A 19,896-nucleotide genomic window follows, 5' to 3' on the forward strand; every position below is an offset into this window, starting at 1 on the left:
TAAAAAAGCAGAAGCAGAGCTCAGCGCCACCCTCACTCTAACATCACTGCAGTAACATGAGCAGCTCCATTTCGTAAAGGTACATTTCTTAAACACATGACACTATGTTGTTGCTGTGCAATTACCTGACCCTTAAGGGCATGCAGCCGGTCACCAGATCTTGCATGCATTGGAGTACAGTTCCTTTGATTATCTCAAGTTCCGCCCCTCCAGTTATCACCTCCTCCGGGAGGCGCATTGCTCTCCCTGTCATTAACTGAAAAGTGGTTAGACCCGTCCCCCAGGTGGGGGTGGCTCTTTGATGCAACAATATTGCCGGCAGGGCCTGTACCCAATTATTCCCTTCCTGCAATATAGCTTTGGCCAGGCTGTTTTTTAAGTTCCGATTCATTCGCTCTACCATTCCCGAGCTTTGAGGATGGTATGGGATGTGGAATCTTTGCCGGTCCCCAAAACCTTACAAGCCTCCTCCATGACTTTTCCCATGAAATGGGCCCCTTGGTCAGAATCCAGTTGGAGGAGCACCCCGCACCTTGGTATTATTTAGTTCGCCAATATCAAAGCCACGGTACTAGAGGTGGCGTCCTTACACGGGAATGCTTCCATCCATCGGTGAATTGATCTACAATCACCAAACAGTCTGTTTTACCCTGTACCCGAGGCAATGGTCCTGTAAAATCCAATTGCGAATTTTCGTGGTCCGTTGGGCCAGGGCTGACTTCCCATTTCTATCTTGCAGGGACGGCCTGGTTCCACCAGGGCGCACTGTATGAATCGCTGGCAGAATTTGGTCACATCCCTGCCCATTCCCTTACACCACCAACATTCCTTTAATAGTTTGATCATATAGTCCCTCCCTGTGTGCGCTTGTCCATGATATATGTCTAACAGGGATTGTTGCACGGCCTCAGGGGCTATTATCTTTCCCTCTCTCCTCCATATTCCATTATGGCCTATCTGTCCCCCGTTATTTCTACACCCCTCCTTTTCCTCCACTCGTGCTCGTTCTTGCACCTGCCGTACATCAATATCAGCATTGCCTGCGGCCTTCACGGCTGCAATCAATTCACCTTCACTATCCAATACAACCCGTGCTGGACGGGACTCTCCTCCTATATACTTCCTTGCTCCATCCACAGAAAAGTTGCTCATTCCCTCTCCCACCAGTGGCTCTTCTGCCAAGCCTCCACTCGTGTCCTCCTCTACTTCCACAACACATTCATGCTCCGTTCCTCCTATCGTTAACCCTATCGCGGGATTTTCCTTCATATCTGGACAGATTTCCACATGTCTATCCCCAGGTAAAATAATAGCTTCCCACTTTGAGCATCTACTATCCGAGACACCCTTCAGTCTTCCTGCCTCTCAGAGTTGAACAATGGTATGCGGGCTATGGAGGATTATTTTACCCATCAAGGTGATGGGTTCTGATACATTTATTGCCCATGAAGCACACGCCAAGGCCTGCACACATCAGTGCATGCCTGTGGCTACCGCATCCATTTGGGCGGAGTAGTATCCGACTGGTCTAAATTTATCCCCATGCCACTGGGCTACGACAGCGGCCTGCATTCTACTATCTTCTTGGCAGATGATGTGGAATGGCTTACTGAGGTCCGGCAACCCCAGGGCGGGCACCTTCACCATTGCTTGTTTTAGATTGGGAAAAGCCTGAGTCTCCTCCTCCCCCCACTCGATCTTGTCTTTGCTGGCCTTTCGTCCCTTCGTTAAATCCTATCGGGGTTTCGCGATGGCTGCGTATCCCTCCACAAAGTTCCTGCAATAGTTAAATAATCCCAGCACTTGTCTGACCCCTTTCACCGTGTGGGGTCTCTGCATGCAGAGCATGGCTTTCTTTCTGTCTTCCGGGAATTTTTTCTTTCCTTGAGCAATAATATGTCCTAAATATGTCACCTGACTCTGTCCAAGCTTTGCTTAGTTCGGATTTAGTTCAAGTCCAGCATCTTGGATCGCCTGCGCCACCTGGTGGAGGGCCAGGCAGCATGACGCTGAACTGTTTGAGGCGATTAAAATATCATCCAGATATTGTAAAATAGTGGTCCCGACACAATGTAGGGGTTCGATTATCTGGGCCATATTCTAATGAAATATAGCGGGGCTATTGTGGTACCCTTGTGGTAAGCGGGTCCAGGTGTACTGCTGGTTCCCCACTGTAACAGCAAACTTGTACTGATGCTCCTCAGCCACGGGGATTGACCAAAACCGTTAGCTGTGTCTAGAACTGTAAATATCAATGTTCGGCCCCTATAGTATTAGGAATACTCGCCGAGTTTGCTACTATGGGGTATTCCCTAGTTGCATGCCTATTTAGGACAGTGCAGTCGATGGTCAGTCAGTAGCTGCCATCCGTTTTTTTAATGGGCCATATAGGTGAATTAGTACTGGAGGAAGTTTTAGTTGCAATCCATTGCTGGTCCAGATCAGCAATGATGCCTTTGCGTTGCCCCCACCGGTCCCGTCTGTAGGGTTTGTTCCACGTTATGGAGGCTGCCTTTGTGTCAATTACAGCCCCCAGCTGTTCTAATAAATCTATCCCCAGAATGCTGCCTTCCCCAGTCGAGCATTTCCAAATTTGAACCTGTTCTGCTTGACACCCTATTTCTAAAACGATCGGTTCATTTAAGATTGCCATTCGTGTTCCTCCAGTCACTCCCTGTAGTTGCATACTATGATTTGTTGTTGGCAAGGGTAAATCTGTAATGGACACGGCTGCCCCGGTGTCAATCAGCATTGTACAATGCTGAATCCTCAACACCATGTCCACATACATCCGGGGGCCCCTGCCCTGGGTTCCCAGGGCTGCTAATTGTCATTTCTGTCCCAGCAACTTCTGTAATTCGGACGCTGTGATTTGAATCACTGGCTGAGGCTGCGCTGAGACGAGGCTGCGAGGGAGGAACTCCATGCCAGTCTTTGATCATTTGGGTCCCTGTCCTTCCTTTCCTCCCTCTTTCGCCCAGCAGTCCCGTTTCTCGTGGCCATTCCTCCAACATCGAATTACCCTCCCGGCGGCCCTATTCTGACATTCCCTCGCTCGCAAAGTGTCCTTTCCTCCCACCAAAGAAACATTCCCCTTTTGCTTTGGGTTGGGATTCCCCAGTTTGAATTACGGCTAATTTGGAGTTTTTCTGGCAATTTGCCTCAGCTTTCATGTCCCAATTCATAATTTCTTGATATGTATTTCCTACCGGGAGACCCATTTCTTCTATTTTAGTGAGGGCTGGACTGAATCCGTCCTTTACCATATTTTCAACATCTCATCATCTTTCTGGGGGTTGACTATACCCCCCTCATCTACATAACTTCGGAATTTCCGTTCCCGATAATCGGCTGCTGTTTCTTTGGGACCTTGTTTAACGAGTGTCACCTTTGTCCAATTAGCACTACCATGTCCTCCGGCTCGCCCCAGGTCCCCTTTAACATGATCATATTTCTGCTGGTCTGTTCTGTTATTCAGCTCCTGCTTTGTACATTGGTGGCCAGGCCGGACCAGGTCATTTCCCCTTTGTTAACAGTCCCACATCATCCAGGGTTAGATCGTGGGTTTCCCTTCATTCATCCGTGGTTTCCCAAAAGGCTGAATTAGTACGGCTTCGGCGCAATGGACTGAGTTTGTCCATGAACATTTGTTTCTCCGCTGCAGTCAGCGGCATTGCTTGAGTGGCCGCCATGGCCCCTCTCCCACCCGCGGTGGTTTGGAATGTAGTTCGTATTGGTGCCATGGGAGTGGAAGAGATTTTTGAATTATACGGGGGTGGATAGTCATTATACTGGGCTGCTTCGTCAGCTAAACTGCCCCTGTCTATTTCCCCCTGTTCTCCTTCCTCCTCAGGGAGGGAGGGATATAGTGGCTAAGCCACTATCCTTCCCTGTGGTTTGTTAAGTCCCTCCTCCTGCGCTTTTCTGATAGAGGCTGCTTGTTCCTGCTCTGGCTCAGTGTTGAGGCGATTTCTCAGCAGAGCAGCAAGTATTACAGCTGTCATCTCTGCCTTATTTTTAGTCTGCCCTTGCCACCAAGCCTTTTGCTCAGCTTCGGGCGCTTCTGAATCATATCCTTTTTCAACCATCTTTTTTATCAACTTCCGATGCTCAATAACAATGGTTTGTATCATACTGCATCAGGTCCCCCCTAGGGGCTCCCTGTTTTGGACTCCATCGAATCATTGCGGGGTTCTACCCTTTCCAGTCTTTTTTAAAAACGCGCGGTGGTTTATCCTGCACTGCTCCTTGGCGTGGTACAAAAGTCCGCCTTTGTCCACCCAATGTTAGCACGTTCTCAGTGTTGCTTATGTCTGCCGCTACTTACTCGCAACTTGCACCCCTTGTCCGAATCGCACAACTTATGGATCCGACTGTGTGATACACAACCTCTATCTACTGGGTGGTAAAGGAAAATGTACTCACCCGGGGAGGCATATTATTCTGGTCAGAATCCTGTGGACAATAATGCTCGCAGCTCCAAATAATTTTGGAGCGGTTTCAAGAACTGTGTATTGAGTCAGCTTCCACGTGGGCTTTTCTCCTGTGGCTCAATTCCGTACAAAGAGCATCAGATACATCAACAATCTGAAGACGGTTTAATATTCTACCAGCTTGCTTTCATGTACATGAGAGATAAGACCTGGAAAGCTGCCAAAGTCCTTCTACAGAACAAAGACACAAACTCAGTACATATACAGCATTCAAAAATCAATAGCCCACCAGTTGTAAGTATCCTTAAAGCTGCTATGTTTAAACTCACCCAATAGAATTGCAAGCAATGTTTAAACTTCACCCAATAGAATCGCAAGCAACCCATGATTGATGCCAGGATCCTCATCCTGACAGCTATGTACAATTGCAACATCCTGTGCTGTTTGTTTGTGAGAAACAGAACAACAGAACCAGCACCGTGGATTGTTTCACTATTGATTACTTATTACTGCTGTGTCCTAAAAATACATGTTTAATGGTTAATAATGATTACTCGGTACTCTTCCTATAATTCATCCCAATCCTTAGTAAAACAAATCTAGTCGCATGCTAGCTATTTAGTGTTAAGAGGTATCATCGCTGAACCCTCCCTTCACTTAGCGATTGGGAACCCGGCGTAGCAGATGCTGACAGTGTCCAGCGATGCGACACTCGGCCGGGATCCATGCCAGGGAGGCTTCTGTGGGTGCTTGGGGGACTGGTGGGGGGTGGCAAGGAGGTGGCCTGTGGGGTCACGGATGGCAGGTCGGGTCCTTGCACGGCCGGCGCCACGTTGCATGGTGCGACCGCTGAAGGTCATCGCTGTGCGCATGTGCAGCCAGGGACCCGGCTATTCTCCGGCCGATTTTGGTGCGGGAGCCAGGAGTTTCACCCGGCACCGCTGCTAGCCCCTCACCGGTCCCAGAATCGATGAGGTGTCAGTGCTGATGTTTTGGTCATAAAACACCCGTGAATTCTCCGTTCGAGCCGGCAATTAGCTGCTGAAACGGAGAATCCAGCCCAATATAATTGTCACATATTCAAAATTCCTCTGAAATATGCTTAAAAACTTCACAATTCATGGTCTTATTGAACTCCCACAAATTCACAATTAAACCTCATATAAATTAACATAGAACAACACATCGTAGAAGCACAATTTTCCGTGCGATTTGGAACAAATCAGCCGTCTGCTGAAATGACTAATTTTCGTACAGAACCTAAAGGGACAGAGAGTGTGTGGAGAAACTTGGTATGCAATCAAGTCCTTTTATGTAATTAAAAAAACTTATTTCATTCTGTTCCTTCAATTTTGCTCAAATTTCATCACTTTATCCTTTTTATAACCAATTTAAATTTCCAATTTTTGGTAATTAATCAAAGTTAAGAGATATTTGGTGAAATGGGTTGTTAACTGACTCTCAAATTGTTATGATGTGGAGATGCCGGCATTGGACTGGGGTGAGCACAGTAAGAATTGTTGTTTCCAACTCAAGTGTTTTGAAAGTATCAAATTGGATTGCTGCCAAATTTGTCTTATCTTTGTTTTAGAATAGACAGACCTATTGAATTTTAGTACGGCTCAAATTTCATTTAAACAGAGACTCACAGCAGTTCAAATTAAACAAATTTTCATTCCCTTTCCAAACTAATTCTTTATTCACTTCTTCCAAATGTTCAGCTCAAACATCCAATTTCCATAAATACTGCAAAGAATTTGATTCTGATTCTGGTCTGAATCAATAGTCTTCTCTTTTAGTATCTGGTTAATTGGTTTTGCATGTCCTTCCAATATTTTTTACAGGTTTGATCTTCTCATCAAAATTTGCTTCGCTCCCCTTCTTTTTCTGTCCCATTTTAACTGCATCGACCATGGGCGGCTTGGATATTATCCATCATTGTTGTACACCTTTTCGTGACTGACAGCTATCAATTCTGCTTCTGACAATTCTGATCCCAACAAGGGTTATATTCCTCTAATGGGCCGTCCCGTCAACAGGACTTGGGGAGTAAAACCCGTTCAACTAGATATGGGGCGGGATTCTGTCGGCCGCAGCAACATCAGGAAAGCCGATTGGGCGGAGAAACTGTTTTGACACCAAAACCCTGGCGGGCACCGGGTTCACGCTAAATCACATTGTCAATGCGTTCCACTCTACACATACAGTAAACGATGTTGGCATATCATTAGCGGGCCGGACCCGGTATTCTTCAGGTCTCCGCGATTCTCCGCCTCCACTGGGGCAAATTCCCGGCAGCGAGTTTCACTTGTGTTTCTAAAAACTGAGAAACAGGCGCCGTGGCTGATGAGGGAGAGAGAGGAGGTGTGAAAGGAGAGGCCCGACTGTGGGCTGCTGGTCCTGACACTGGCCGGGCTGGCTGGGGTGGGGAGGCACATGACAAGGGCCGGGTGGGGGGGTGACCGGAGGGTGGGCATGGTGCCGGGGGGACCCCCCACACGGCATGGGCTGCCATTGCCATGGCCTGCAAGGCAGCCATCTTGCTGCGTGCCCCATGCTGACCACCCTCCTTTGCCCCCGGTTCTGCAGAGTACCACCGGCTGTATGGATGCCCCCAACCCACAACCCTCGCACAACAGCCCCCACCCTCCATACCACCACCCTCGCAACCCACCCTCAGCCATACTATCATCAGACAAAGGGCAGACATTCCAAGTTATTTTGTTGGACAGTTATCCAAATCATGGGCGGGATTCTCCGTTTGCTGATTCCGAAATCGTTTGGCCGGAGAATAGGTTCCGCTGACAAAATCGGGGCGGGCACTGATTTGATGCTAAATCGTGATTCTTCATCACCTCAACAGCGACTTCAATGCTTACCGGAAGGCACATACAGCATTCACAATTTGCATATCATTAGCGGGTCTGACCCAGTATTCTCTGGGTCCTCCAGGATTCCTTTCCTGCGATGGGCAGAGTTCCCGATGGTATGGTTGATTTGTGCATTTACAAATCATGAAACTGACACCATGGCTGATGAAGGTGTGGGAGAGAGGAGGTAGGACACAGAGAGAAGGGACTGCGGGTTGCCAAGCTGGACTCTGATTGTGTGGGGGGTCCCGGCCAGGGCCGATTGGGGGGGGGGGGGGGGGTGCAGATGTGGATGACGGGGGAACAGGTCAAGCAGCCAGGGTGACCCCCCACGGGGCTGGGACAGTGCCCAGGCACGGGCTGCCATTACCGCAGCCACCTTGCTGCACAATAACTGACCACCCACTTTGGCCCTTTGTTCTGCAGAGGGACACCAGTCGTATGGGTGCCCCAACCTCCACACCCCACCCTCCGCCACCCCCCACCTCCCTGCCACACCTGCCCAACCCAGCTGCCACCCGCCTACGGCCCACGTAGGGCAACGGCCACAGTAACCCCTATGGTGCATAACGCTGGTGGGGGCAGTACCAGCCGATGGTACACCTGCCATCAGAGATGAGCGCCAGGCCAGGGAGCCCCACAGTGCCGGCCACCAATGGTACTAGAGATATGGGGATGTGAGGGGTAAGGGACATGCAGGGGCAAAGCCCGTGGTGCCAACCGGGGCCATCATGTAGCCCGTTGGACCTATTTGGGTATGGGGTAAGCACTATGCTGACATGTTGGCCTTTCACCAATGCAGACAATGGATATTGAAATTCATCCAGCAATGGTGGCCTTCCTGCTAGTTGTCACAGCCCTGGGGGATGCCCTGTGGCTATCCAACCCGGAGCTGCTCAAGGGGGAGGAAGCTGCAGCAGCAGAGCGTGCAGTAGCGGAGCAGGCAGAAGCAGAGTGTGCCACAGAGGGATAGGTGGCAGCCACCCAGGATGGAAAGTGAGCTGCCCAACAGGCCAAGGAGGAGGAGATGCAAAGAAGGCACCGCATGAGGCCTCTTGTGTACTGGCAGTGCCTCTTATTCGTGGACTCCGGCTGAGCAGGAGGAAAGTGCGATGTATTGTTGCCTTATTTACCTACTGTAAATATGGCAGTCAATGAGGTTGCCCTCCTCCCTTTGGACATCAATATTCTATTGCTCAGAGTAGCCAGGCATCAAATGATACCACCACAAGGTTCAACCGGCTAGCGATGAAGAGCCAAACAGCAGTTAGTTCAAGATCAAGGGTACTTTATTCACACACAATTAATCATGCAACATAAACACTACTTGTTAAACTACACCTATCAACTATGACAACCTGTACTTAACTTCAGGCACCCAGCTTAGGTCAGAGGAACAGTGGCCGTTTTTCGGATCTGTATCTATTGGGTCTGTAGAAGTAACTGCTGCTCAGCTGGGCTCATCCGTTTGGTAGTGGGCGTTGAACTTGAACTTGCTTCTGGTGGTGCTGCACTTGGAAGTGGCCGGAGCGCCAGGTCCAAGAGAGGCCAAACACATGATGGTCTCTCTTTTTATTCTTGGGGGTTTTCGTGCTCTTTTGGGCGGTCCTTCAGTTTGGATCCCATTAATTGGGTAATTCCTGATCACTGTGATCGATTCGAACCAACAAAGGGGTGGATGCCTTGATGGCTGGGCGTGTCTTAAGCGGTCATTGACCCTGTTGTTTATGCTTCCCTAGTACAGGGAGTGACGCCGAAATGTCTGGGGTTGGATCGGTCGCTCAAGAATCAGTAGCGGAGTTGCGCTACTTGTTCGGGAGAATATCACAGCTATACTGCGAGAGGACACCTCAGAGGGCAGTGAGGCTATATGGGTAGAGATCAGGAATAAGAAGGGTGCAGTCACAATGTTGGGGGTATACTACAGGCCTCCCAACAGCCAGCGGGAGATAGAGGAGCAGATAGTTAGACAGATTTTGGAAAAGAGTAAAAACAACAGGGTTGTGGTGATGGGAGACTTCAACTTCCCCAATATTGACTGGGACTCACTTAGTGCCAGGGGCTTAGACGGGGCGGAGTTTGTAAGGAACATCCAGGAGGGCTTCTTAAAACAATATGTAAACAGTCCAACTAGGGAAGGGGCGGTACTGGACCTGGTATTGGGGAATGAGCCCGGCCAGGTGGTAGATGTTTCAGTAGGGGAGCATTTTGGTAACAGTGACCACAATTCAGTAAGTTTTAAAGTACTGGTGGACAAGGATAAGAGTGGTCCGAGGATGAATGTGCTAAATTGGGGGAAGGCTAATTATAACAATATTAGGCGAGAACTGAAGAACATAGATTGGGGGCGGATGTTTGAGGGCAAATCAACATCTGACATGTGGGAGGCTTTCAAGTGTCAGTTGAAAGGAATACAGGACAGGCATGTTCCTGTGAGGAAGAAAGATAAATATGGCAATTTCCGGGAACCTTGGATGACGAGTGATATTGTAGGCCTCGTCAAAAAGAAAAAGGAGGCATTTGTCAGGGCTAAAAGGCTGGGAACAGACAAAGCCTGTGTGGCATATAAGGAAAGTAGGAAGGAACTTAAGAAAGGAGTCAGGAGGGCTAGAAGGGGTCATGAAAAGTCATTGGCAAATAGGGTTAAGGAAAATCCCAAGGCTTTTTACACGTACATAAAAAGCAAGAGGGTAGCCAGGGAAAGGGTTGGCCCACTGAAGGATAGGCAAGGGAATCTATGTGCGGAGCCAGAGGAAATGGGCGAGGTACTAAATGAATACTTTGCATCAGTATTCACCAAAGAGAAGGAATTGGTAGATGTTGAGTCTGGAGAAGGGGGTGTAGATAGCCTGGGTCACATTGTGATCCAAAAAGACGAGGTGTTGGGTGTCTTAAAAAATATTAAGGTAGATAAGTCCCCAGGGCCTGATGGGATCTACCCCAGAATACTGAAGGAGGCTGGAGAGGAAATTGCTGAGGCCTTGACAGAAATCTTTGGATCCTCGCTGTCTTCAGGGGATGTTCCGGAGGACTGGAGAATAGCCAATGTTGTTCCTCTGTTTAAGAAGGGTAGCAAGGATAATCCCGGGAACTACAGGCCGGTGAGCCTTACTTCAGTGGTAGGGAAATTACTGGAGAGAATTCTTCGAGACAGGATCTACTCCCATTTGGAAGCAAATGGACGTATTAGTGAGAGGCAGCACGGTTTTGTGAAGGGGAGGTCGTGTCTCACTAACTTGATAGAGTTTTTCGAGGAGGTCACTAAGATGATTGATGCAGGTAGGGCAGTAGATGTTGTCTATATGGACTTCAGTAAGGCCGATGACAAGGTCCCTCATGGTAGACTAGTACAAAAGGTGAAGTCACACGGGATCAGGGGTGAACTGGCAAGGTGGATCCAGAACTGGCTAGGCCATAGAAGGCAGAGGGTAGCAATGGAGGGATGCTTTTCTAATTGGGGGGCTGTGACCAGTGGTGTTCCACAGGGATCAGTGTTGGGACCTTTGCTGTTTGTAGTATATTTCAATGATTTGGAGGAAAATGTAACTGGTCTGATTAGTAAGTTTGCAGACGACACAAAGGTTGGTGGAATTGCGGATAGCGATGAGGACTGTCTGAGGATACAGCAGGATTTAGATTGTCTGGAGACTTGGGCGGAGAGATGGCAGATGGAGTTTAATCCGGACAAATGTGAGGTAATGCATTTTGGAAGGGCTAATGCAGGTAGGGAATATACAGTGAATGGTAGAACCCTCAAGAGTATTGAAAGTCAAAGAGATCGAGGAGCACAGGTCCACAGGTCATTGAAAGGGGCAACACAGGTGGAGAAGGTAGTCAAGAAGGCATACGGCATGCTTGCCTTCATTGGCCGGGGCATTGAGTATAAGAATTGGCAAGTCATGTTGCAGCTGTATAGAACCTTAGTTAGGCCACACTTGGAGTATAGTGTTCAATTCTGGTCGCCACACTACCAGAAGGATGTGGAGGCTTTAGAGAGGGTGCAGAAGAGATTTACCAGAATGTTGCCTGGTATGGAGGGCATAAGCTATGAGGAGCGATTGAATAAACTCGGTTTGTTCTCACTGGAACGAAGGAGGTTGAGGGGCGACCTGATAGAGGTATACAAAATTATGAGGGGCATAGACAGAGTGGATAGTCAGAGGCTTTTCCCCAGGGTAGAGGGGTCAATTACTAGGGGGCATAGGTTTAAGGTGAGAGGGGCAAGGTTTAGAGTAGATGTACGAGGCAAGTTTTTCACGCAGAGGGTAGTGGGTGCCTGGAACTCGCTACCGGAGGAGGTAGTGGAAGCAGGGACGATAGGGACATCTAAGGGGCATCTTGACAAATATATGAATAGGATGGGAATAGAAGGATACGGACCCAGGAAGTGTAGAAGATTGTAGTTTAGTCGGGCAGTATGGTCGGCACGGGCTTGGAGGGCCGAAGGGCCTGTTCCTGTGCTGTACATTTCTTTGTTCTTTGTTCTTTGTTCTTTGTCTGACGGAGATGGGCCAACAAATGCTAATCGGTTGGGGGTTTCGATAGCATCTGGATTTCTCATTTGCAAATATACATTCAGGCTCTGAGCCTACCTGAATCCTGCATTGTCCATTTTTCCCGCTATGCTTTGCAACCTTCCCTGTTCCTGGGTGCAATTGGCCATCCCAGATGGCTACATTCCGTCCTCTTGATCCACAACGCGCAGCGTGAAGGATCACACTACTGGATCTTCTCCTGTTCTCTGACATGCCGGGTACCTCAATCAAGGACAGGTTCTGTCCTACTCTGTCCTCTGGGTCGACATATTTACCTAAGTTTTCCCTGTTATAACATATATCTCTAAAAATTCTAAGGGGGCACTTAACATTCAAACATACACTTCAGTCTCTTTACACAAAAGGGAAACCCAAACTGTCTCTGACTAGACTCCACTCATGCTGCTATCTAATAACCAAAGAACTCATATTACAATACAAAATACACAATAGCAGCATCACATTCCTACTTATCACTAATGTCCATGTACAAAAAAGTAACTTTATTAAAAAAACAACCGCAGAATTTATCATAGATTATCATAGAATTTACTGTGCAGAAGGAGGCCATTCGTCCCATCGAGTCTGCACCGGCTCTTGGAAAGAGCACCCTACCCAACGTCAACACCTCCACCCTATCCCCATAACCCAGTAACCTCACCCAACACTAAGGGCAATTTTGGACACTAAGGGCAATTAATCATGGCTAATCCACCTTACCTGCACATCTTTAGACTGTGGGAGGAAACCGGAGCATCCGGAGGAAACCCACGCGCACACGGGGAGGATGTGCAGACTCCGCACAGACAGTGACCCAAGCCGGAATCGAACCTGGGACCCTGGAGCTGTGGAGCAATTGTGCTATCCACAATGCTACCGTGCTGCCCTGAGGGAGGAAGGGTTCAGAAAGAGTGTGGGGTTTGCTGGAGTCTGAGGAAAAGGGCTCTAAGTATGTATACTGGAGGGCGGGAGGCTCTCCTTCGCCATTTACAAAGTTTGATCGTCTGGATGACACTGCAAAGTATAGCTATAACCAGTAGGGCCTCTACTGTGTACGAAAGGGAATACCACTTTATGATATTCTCACACCATGTGGGGGTATCAGTGGCTGTGTCTATGCGTGGTGTCGTGTCCAGGCTCGGGGTGTCGTGTTGGGTGGTCATGTTTAGGGCCTGCGTGGTGAGGGGTGTAGGGGCGGGTAACGCGCGCAACTGTATTGATTCAATGATGATCATGATGCAGATCATCAGGTTCGTCTTCATCTTGTCCATGTCTTTCTCCGTCTTCAGGTATATCCGTATCTTCCTGGGGGTACAAGCATAATATCTGTTATTATCTTGTTGCTTAATATTTGTCTGTCTGTTTCTCCTTAATCAATTTCCCATTTAGAATCGTCACCATATGCTATTTGGGAGACCAGACATCCGGAAAAAAAAAATTCTGTCACAGTGCGAGCATACTCTCAGCCTGTGTTTGATGGGCTGAGTGGGCGGACAATTTCTCCATCCTCTGCAAACTCGTTTCAGTCAAGTGATTTGAACATGTAAATAGCAGGTGGGGGTTAGCAACCGAAGGGTCACTGGAAAGGGGACAAAAGTGCATTCTTTAAACCACAATTGTAAAAAGAACATCAAAAGAATTTTGAAAATAATTCTCCGAATGGGTGCATATGGGTGCAAGAATTGGTGGAATCCCTGGGTAGGGTGGTGATCAGTGCCGTTGCTCCACTACTCGAGCTTGGCTGACCAAATGTATAGGGGGTCCTCAGGCAGGGCGGGGATCAGTGCCGTTACTCCACTGCCTGAGTGACCTTCCGAGAGCGGTAAGGATTTGAGGATATATGGGCTTCAGCAAACTTGTACCTTTAACTGCCATGTGGCATCAGAAGGGTTGTCACAACTGTATCAAGAAACGTGTCTGAGGTCGACACACAATGTCATACAAGAGAGAGAGGATTCATCATTAAAAACACAAACTAAAGAAGAAAGCAGGCAGGTTCCATCATGGAGTAGGACACAGTAAATCTCAATCGGTTCCTTTCTCCCATCAGCTGGACACCTCAAGGTTCCATTCCAAAAAGGGTCTCAATGGGGTTATGATGTGCCATCAATTAATACAAGACGAGTAGTGAACAAAACTAAGCTAAACAGGAAACCTCCTGGCCACTGAACCCGAACTGGGGCAGGGCCGGAGGTCAGCCACCTTTATACCGATCCCGAGGGGAGGAACCACAGGCAGAGCCATCAGGCAGTGGTTTACCACAATACATGTAGTACAGTAACAGTTTACCACAATACATATAATACACTAACAGTGGTTTACCACATTCAACCCCTGTTAAAAAAGAGTCCAGCGGGTGTGATGTGGACTTAAAGGTCGAGTCTGTCGGGGGCCTTGACCTTCTGCCGTGATCGCCTCAGTCCTGGCTGTGGTGTGCGCACTGGTGTCGAGACCTGCGCGTCCAGGAGCATGTTGTTTTCTTCTTCGCCCAGTAGTTGAGTCGATGGGGGGGCGGGGGGGGGGGAGGTGGTGGTGGTGATGGTCGCCGGTGGGCCTGCGGGTACCAAATCTCGAAGTAGCCGGGTAGTGGTGGAGGGAGACGATGTAGGGTCGGGGTGATGGTGATGGTTGCTGGGGAGCCTGCAGGTGCCAAATCCCGGAGGGTGACTGTGTCCTGCCGCCCGTCATGATGTGCCACGTAGGCACATTGTGGGTTGGCTTGGAGGAGCATGACCTTCTCGACGAGGGGATCCGATTTATGACCCCTTGCATGCTTCCGGAAGAGGACGGGGCCTGTGCCTGTCAGCCAGGACGTGAGCGAGACCCCTTAGGTGGATGTCCTAGGGAAGGCAAACATACGTTCGTGAGGGGTCTCATTGGTGGCAGTGCACAGGAGCGACCGGATGGAGTGGAGCGCATCGGGAAGGACATCCTGCCAGCGGGAGACTGGGAGACTTCTAGACCGTAGGGCCAGAAGGACGGCCTTCCAGACCGTTGCGTTCTTCCTCTCCACCTGTTCATTTCCCCAGGGGTTATGGCTGGTCGTCCTGCTTTAGGCAATGCCCTTGCTAAGCAGGAACTGACGCAACTCGTCGTTCATGAAGGAGGAACCCCGATCGCTGTGGATGTAGGTGGGGAAACCGAACAAGGTGAAGAGACTGTGCAGGGCCTTGATGACGGTGGCAGAGGTCATGTCAGGGCACGGGATGGCAAAGGGGAATCGTGAGTACTCGTCAACAACGTTGAGGAAGTACACGTTACGGTCAGTTGAGGGGAGGGGCCCTTTGAAGTCGATGCTGAGGCGCTCAAATTGGGCGGGAAGCCTTTACCAGATGTGCTCTGTCGGGCCGATAGAAGTGCGGTTTACACTCCGTGCAAACCTGGCAGTCCCTGGTCATGGCTTATTAAGACTTTGAGTCATCACCATCTCCCGGCTGCCAAACTCATGCCTGGAGTTTGAGTGCCAATTCGGCGTGGGCCGATGTGGGGTCCATCTCATCGTTCCGTGTCAGACGACAGGAATTATTGCAGTGCCAATGTTTTGCATTCTGTAGGGCGGTAGGGGCAAGGGGGGTGTTGCTATCGTCGGGTGGTGGGTCAGGTTCTGGTAACCGCAAATAAATTGTCTCTAAGGGGCTGAACATATCGTGGTCGGTGTCACTGGGGCCATAGTGACTGGGGCCTGGTCTGTGTTTCCATTGTTCAGGTCTATCAAGGGCATCAGTTATGCTGTCGCTGTCGCTATCGCTGTCGCTAGCAGCCGAATCCAGTGTTAGGGTGAAATTTGACTCTGGGGGCGGGGTAAAGGTCGTGTCTGTGGACTTGCTGTCACTGCTGGGGGAGGGCAGGATTGGGTTGTCAGTGGACGGGTCTCCGCTGTCTGCCATTGCCAATGAGAGGTGGTGCGAGTGGCTGCACTGCATTCCATGAACCATAAGTTGATTTATATGGAACCATCCTGACTTTCCACTAGGATATGTGATTTTGTAAGCTGAGGGGTTTACTTTATCGGAGATTGAGTAGGGTCCTGCAAATTTAGGGGAGAGGAATGAACTGGGATTGTACAGGGAGATCATGATTTGCTGTCCGACTGTATACCCTGTCGGGTGTACTGTCTTATCAAAGCAGGCCTTACTCTGCTTTTGTCTAGCGCCTAGTCAAACAGCTGCAGCGAAGTGTGCTGCTTTAATATTTTCCAACATGTTTTGGACCGCTTTTTCGTGGGAAGGGCGGTGACTGCGGGGCTGGCCAAATCAAGTTCAAATAAATACTCGGTACCCTTCATGGGTCATCCGGTCATAAGAGTGTGGGGGGTGTAACCTGTCGAACTCAACACCGTGTTTCTAATAAACATCAGTGCAAATGTGAGCACTGTGTCCCATGTCGTGTTGTGCTGCTGTACCATCTTCCTAAGTGTTGCCTTTAGGGTTCGGTTCATGCGTTCCACAATGCCGCTGGACTGCGGGTGATAGGCAATGTGAAACTTCTGTTTTATGCCAAAAATCGTCATGACATTTTTCATGAATCTGCCTGTGAAGTGCGAGCCTTGGTCCGACTCAATACTACAGGGAAGTCCCCATCTAGTAAAAATTTGCTCAGTTAGAATTTTTGCCGTGGCTTTGGCCGTATTTGTTCTTGAAGGGAAAGCTTCTACCCATTTCGTGAATGTGTCGATGACAACCAACACATAATTAAATCCATTTCTGCAGGGGGGGAGGGGACCAATATAGTCTAACTGCAAGTTTGTCCATGGGCCATTTACAGGGCGGGTGTGTCTTAGCTGGCCTTTCTTTGCATATCCGTCCGGGTTGTTCTGTGCGCAAATCAAACAATTCTCAACGTAATGGTTCACGTTGGTTTTTAAATCAGGCCACCAGCAGAGAGGTCTGAGGTGGGCAAGGGTGGATTCTATCCCTTGATGTCCATGTCTGTCATGGTATTTGCAAATAATCTCGTTCCTATCCTGGGTGGGTGTAGAAGCCAGGTATTTCTAATACAAATAATATAGGTAAAAGATAGCTGTTTAAGCATAAATATTAAGTCCCAGTTTTAAATACCCATTTATACAGCATAATTCACTTTTACTGAAGTCCGTTGTTCTGGCAAATGCATATTTTCAAAGTCACTGTGATATTAAAACACAAGCTGTACCAGTAATCAGATCAAGGACGAAGCAGGCACCATAGCAACATGAAGGCACCATTGTTCACAATGCAGATAACAGCTAAGTCAGCAGAAGACCAGTTTTTGTCGGTAAAGATTAGCAGAATATCACATTCCATAACATGCAGACATGAAACAATTAAAAGCTAATGTTGCACATTGAAGTTGGGCGGCTTGCCATCAAATCAAATGTGTTTGAGTCTAACCCAAACCAATTAGGATTATATTGGGGTGTGATTAGATAACTTAAGACAGATATGAAAGTGTATAACTGAAAAGTTTCCCCCCGCCATTTTAGTCTTTGTGTTGTGTTGTTGTGTTGTCTTTCTGTTAGTTTGTTAGTCTGTGTCAGTGATGTAGTGTACTTTTGAGATTGAGTTTAGCTGAAGATTAGCTCTCTCTCTCACTACATGTTTCATTTCCAGACTTTGACCTTTTAAAAGTTACTTTCGAGCTGTCTGCCTCAGCAAAAAGATAATGTCTGTAATTCTCTGAAAGCTTCAAATTGTCTGCGAATTGCCTTTTAAATTACTTTCAAATTGTAATCAATAAAAGACAAATAAAACAATTCTTATTGGCACCTGAGAAGTTTTAACTGCAAATTTCTGCTGAGTCCCAGTATTTGCAAAGTGCTACAGGTAACCGAATAGTAGAAATAATATAAATTCCTTCAACTTTACACAGTCGGATAATACTAGGAATCCAACAACTTGGCATCATCCAGAAATATTACAAATCTTACAACTTGTCGTAGTGCGCCAGGACTTTGATTCATCAACTAAGCTTCCCCCAAACTTGGCGTAGTTCGGCAGGTTAACATTCTTTCAAATACAAGATTACAACAATTGGCGTAGTTCGGCAGGTTAAGATCCCATCAAATTATAGATTCCAACAATTGGTGAGTCATGCAGGAGGGGAGCAGTGCTAGACGATCTTCGGAGGCCCAGGTGACGACGGAAAGCTTCGAAGATAATCGGAGGAGGTCAGGAAACTTCAGGAAGCTTCGGAGATAATCGGAGGAGGCCCAGAAGACAGCCAGAACCTACGGCTAGACTAGGGTAAGAAATATCTTTTTCACCCATTAAAAGTCTTAAAGCCGCATCAATCAGTACTTCGACTATTGAAAAGAACATTTTTATAGACTGTGTTAAATAAATCAAGTGCCAGTCATTGAGACTAACATAGACATGGCAGGTAGATTAGTCACTGCAGTAACTAAAATAAAACGGGACTGACAAAAAAAATAGTCACGGCAGTCAGCGATCAAGAAAATTTATGGCTGATCCAAATCAAAGTGTAGATTCAGAGCCTTTAGCAGGCAGAAAATTACTCCCCACTACATCCAAGGGGGGTGCTGGAATACCAGATGTTTCTGTTGAAGATATGTTGGGGGATTGTAGATCTTTCACTCGTAGACAATTTGACCGATGTGAAACCTAAAAAAAAATTGAATCGAAGTATGATATCCCCAGAGGACAGTGGTCCTTCAATAATATCAAGAGAGCATGGGGAAAATGCACACGATTACGCGGTGCAGAATGTGTAAAATGGTCCCTGGTAATTACGGGACAGATACACAGTCAGCAAGAGATCATGATTAAAAATAAAAGTAATCATCAGCTTCAGTCCACTAAAGACCAACTAATTGCAGTTGTTGAAGATTTGCGAGATGCAAAATCCAAACTTGAGCATTATGATGAAAATAGAACAGATTTTCAAAATAAAACCTCTGAACTCCAGCAGTTATCTGTTCAAATCGCAGAATTTCAAATTCAAGTTTTTAAACTGGAATCAAAATACCGACAGTTGCAAATAAATACTGAGCGAAGTGATGATGAGTATAGGTCCACTAAAAACCAACTAATTGCAGTTGTTGAAGAATTGCAAGATGCAAAATCCAAACTTGAGTATTATGATGAAATTAAAACAGAATTGCGAATTGCAAAATCCAAACTTGAGCATTCTGATGAAATTAAAACAGATTTGCAAAACAAAACCTCTGAACTCCAGCAGTTATCTTTTCAAATAACAGAATTCCAAAATCAAGTTTTTGAAGTGGAGTCAAAATACCGACAATTGCAATTAAAAACTGAGCGAATTGAACTTGAAAATTGCAAGTTAATGAAAGAAGGATGTGTTTTAGAAAAAGATATAAACAACATATCTGGACACTGCAATTCTTTGACAAACAGGCTTTCTGTGCAGAAATTTGAACAAACTCAGAAAGCAGCCCAAGCACCCCACCTAGTGGCACAATCGGCAATTGCACAGCCGAAATCAATTGTCAAGAATAAATTCCTTTGTCAGATGAATCAGACGAAGATAGTGTTCCTACAATGCAAAATACTAAAGTAATTCGACTAGCCCCTTTAAAACGCAAACAGGTTAGAGTTGGAAGCAAAAAAATAGAAGAAGACGGTGAAACTATCGCTAGAAACATATTTGACCACCAATGGGTCCATGAACAGATTGATCCTTCAAAAATTGACGAATGGTCCAAAGATCTTCCACACCCAAAAAGGGTGGTATGACCACATGGGATGGAATTCACAGATTACAAGCCATTGACAGTCTCCACCCATTTGATGGAGTACAAATTCTGACTATCATGCTAGGTACTCGTGTAATTTCAACCCTTAGAAATGAAGTAGAAGTTGCCCTTGGAGACGATTTGCAAAATTTAGAAGCTGGTTGGCTAGCAATCAAGAATTGGCTATTAAAATTTCGCCCCCCGAGGGCAAATTGGTCTAAAATCACATCTTGCATTCAAAAAAATAATGAAGATATTCAGGATTTTGAGGAAAGATTTTTACATACTTGGATGGAATATTCAGGGATGACACTGGACCAGGAAAATTACACATGGGATGCAAGCACTTTAAGTCCATTAGAAAC

At 47.3% G+C, this 19,896-nt stretch overlaps 1 protein-coding gene across 1 annotated transcript in view; it reads left to right on the forward strand.

Annotated features, from left to right (window-relative positions):
* LOC140393543 (methyltransferase-like protein 27) overlaps positions 1 to 19,896 on the forward strand; it is a 278,746-nt gene that overhangs the window by 152,769 nt on the left and 106,081 nt on the right. The gene's annotated exons all lie outside the window — the stretch shown is intronic.

The sequence above is a fragment of the Scyliorhinus torazame genome, chromosome 17 (genome assembly GCF_047496885.1).
Source record: "Scyliorhinus torazame isolate Kashiwa2021f chromosome 17, sScyTor2.1, whole genome shotgun sequence".
In the NCBI taxonomy this organism is placed as follows: domain Eukaryota; kingdom Metazoa; phylum Chordata; class Chondrichthyes; order Carcharhiniformes; family Scyliorhinidae; genus Scyliorhinus; species Scyliorhinus torazame.